Source organism: Herpailurus yagouaroundi, unplaced genomic scaffold (assembly GCF_014898765.1).
Source record: "Herpailurus yagouaroundi ecotype Mexico unplaced genomic scaffold, PumYag 197, whole genome shotgun sequence".
In the NCBI taxonomy this organism is placed as follows: domain Eukaryota; kingdom Metazoa; phylum Chordata; class Mammalia; order Carnivora; family Felidae; genus Herpailurus; species Herpailurus yagouaroundi.
Genome location: NW_024412428.1, coordinates 9,307,088 through 9,310,070, shown reverse-complemented (window position 1 = coordinate 9,310,070; position 2,983 = coordinate 9,307,088). Strand labels below are relative to the sequence as shown.

At 47.4% G+C, this 2,983-nt stretch overlaps 1 long non-coding RNA gene and 1 other non-coding gene across 2 annotated transcripts in view; one reads left to right on the top strand and one right to left on the bottom strand.

Annotated features, from left to right (window-relative positions):
• Nucleotides 1–311, bottom strand: part of LOC121012811 (uncharacterized) — a 22,484-nt gene extending 22,173 nt beyond the window's left edge. Inside the window, exon 1 of the long non-coding RNA XR_005782323.1 lies at nucleotides 123–311. This is a non-coding gene — a long non-coding RNA (uncharacterized LOC121012811). The remainder of the gene's footprint in view (nucleotides 1–122) is intronic.
• On the top strand, nucleotides 146–219 carry TRNAN-GUU (transfer RNA asparagine (anticodon GUU)). Its single transcript has one exon. It is a non-coding gene; the product is annotated as a tRNA-Asn (tRNA).
• Nucleotides 312–2,983: the final 2,672 nt, after the last annotated feature.

Sequence of the window (2,983 nt, the reverse complement as noted above, 5' to 3'; positions counted from 1 at the left end):
CGCTCCTCCGCGCGCTCCTCCGCGCGCTCCTCCGCGCGCTCCTCCGCGCGCTCCTCCGCCCGGCTCGCGCGGCGACGCCCTGGGCGGCGAGAGCCTCCGCGGCCGCGGAAATCTGTACACACCGCGCGGCGAGCCTGGTAGCTGGGTCTCTGTGGCGCAATCGGTTAGCGCGTTCGGCTGTTAACCGAAAGGTTGGTGGTTCGAGCCCACCCAGGGACGGGCAGCGCTTATTTTCCCGAGATGACCTCGATACGGATCCATTTTAAAATGGCAAGCCTGAGATTTTTAGTCGAACGGGAGTACGACGCCACCACGCTTCCAGGCTAGAGGAAGACCTTGTCCTCTCAGTATTTGTTGCACGGCGGGGGCGGATCTAAGAGGGACTCTGCGTCTGGACTGGCAGCTTGTGCCTTGGTCATTCAGTTCCCGTGGTCATTTCTCCACGGGAAACCTACACACATTCTTCGGGAGACCGGCCCAAGATTGTGCTTCAACAGCAGTAACTGTAACGGGGGGGGGGGGGGGAGGCGGATAATTGGCCCTTGACAAGTGAGTTTCTCCCAGAAAATCGGATACCACCAAAAAGTAAATGTACTTACTCAATACTGCCTTATCTACTGCCGGAAGAATCCGAGGAGCTGTTCGATGAACAAATGCAAGGGGAGTCACCTAAAAGTGCGTGGGGGCATAATCACCCCACGTAACTGTGCTAAACGGAGCTCTGTTTTGGACAATGGACTTGAACCTAGGCAAAGGTGTTAATGTTTGCGTTAGATCGCTGACACAATTTTCCCTGAAATTAAACTCAGGCAGAAATTGTTTGTATGAGTTCTTGCTAAAAGGTTTCCAATGACGTGTTTTCAACTCCGGTCTCACAGAAGACACAGATCGTTTACAAGCAGATGGTTCACATAAGACTTTCTATAAAGATAGAGAACCACACGATAATATGATAACGTGATGCTATAATTCGTTCCTGCCAAGATTGAGGTCATGTGGTGGGTGCTTTGTCTCTGGGATGTACTTTTCCTGGATAGAACTGAGAGGCTCGGAAGAAGGAATAAGTTAGCTGCGTCACTCGGCGGTCTCTTAGGAAATGCCTTGGCAAATGCTGGCTGATAATTATTTATCAAATAATTGTTGATAATAAAATATCCTCTGTTGTCTAGTGAGAAGCCCTAAAAAAGGAGACACAGTGTTGCACTTGGAGAATTTCAGGCAGATTCAGCAGTAGCCGGCCCCCCACCCCCACCCCCCACATTCCAAGCTTTCCACTCATACTTATGGATAGATTATAGTAGAAACAAGAAAAGGGAAGGCAGTTAGGTCATAAGATCATTCACGTACTGTCCAAATCTAGTCTAACACTTCAAGATGAAGGAGGCATAATATTTGCTAGTACTTAAGTTATGAGGCCTTAGAAAGCATATCCTTCCGCTTTAAGCTGATCGTATTTATACTAGGTTATAAGCTCCTTGAGGGAAGAGACCAACTTCTGTTCTTAGTGATCATTTTAGATTCCAAACTGCTTCCTTCAAGATGCAGTTCAAATTCTTGAGCTTAACACACAGAGGCTTTCATGATCTGTGGCCTTGTCTCCTACCATGTTCCTGCATGAAAACTTCTAGTGGTTATATGCATTTACCAGGAGTTCCTTCAATGGCGCATGCCACCTTGTACCCCCCACGCCCCAGATGTCTTTCCCGTTACCCTGATGTGCCAGTCCCCGCCCCCTCTGTACACACCTGGGTAACATCCGCAGAGGAGTTACCTTCTCAGGGAGGCCTCCCCTGATGCCCCTCCTCCATTCATTCATCACGCTACCCTGAAAACAGGGAGTCACTTGTCACCTACGCTAGAATACGAACCCCTGGAGTGTAGTGACTACGTCTTTATTCACATTGTTTGCTCACCTAGCACAGGCCTGTCACATGCACATGCTCAGGAAAGATGCGTTCCCTGCCTTCCCAGAGTATGTGATTAACAGAGATAGATACTCAGATAAAAATGCATATGATGAAGTGCCAGCGTGAGGGCCACAGAAAAATGTTCCCAGGCAGTAAAGGAGGAAGTCAACATAGATAGGCTGCATTGTGTCTCCGTGGAGGATTTGAAACAACCCTGAAAGATCTGGACAGGCCAGAAGGCAGGGGAGAGCTATTTAAAGCTGGCAAAATTTGGAGACAAGATGGGGGTGGGTAGGAGAGACGCGTAACCAGAATATGGAACAAATGTACTTAAATAGAGCGCACTGAAAATGTTCTTAGCTTGCGGAAGGGCCCTGAAGACCAAAGGATGAGGCTAGACTTTACCCTATAAAGTAAGGGAGTAACTGTTAAAGGTTTCTGTTTCAGGATATAATGAAATTTAGTCTTGATGGTTGGTCTGGCAACAGAATAGGGAAAATAAGAGATCAGAGAACAGTTAAGAGGAAATTATATTTCAAAGGAGAGGCAATGGGGTGACTTTAGAAACGAAGGATGTAATTCAAGGGAAGACTGGATAAGAGTTAGAGACTGAAACAAGAGGGAAATGTGGAGGGTGGTGCCTACATTTACAGCCTGGGTGACCCAGGAAATGGTGATAGTGTTGCTTGATGTTGGAGGGGTCTTAAAGAAATCTTGAAATTGGAGAAATTATACATTGCCCATACTTTCAGTTTACCGTACTTGTGGCTGGTTCTCCACCATGGAGTTCAACTAAAACCTAGCCCCAAAAAGAAAAAAAAAAAAAAAAAAACAACTAAACAAAAAACCTAGTCCCAGAATCAGTCTTCATTTTTTTAAAAGTTTTTATTTATTTTGAGAGAGAAAGAGAGAGCTTGTGCACATGCGTGAGCTGGGGAGGGGCACAGAGAGAGGGAGAGACAGAGAGAGGGAGCCAGCACGGAGCTTGATTCGGGGCTCGAATCCGTGAACCGTGAGATCATGACCCGAGCCAAAGTCTGACACTTAACTGACTGAGCCACCCAGGCGCCCCTGTA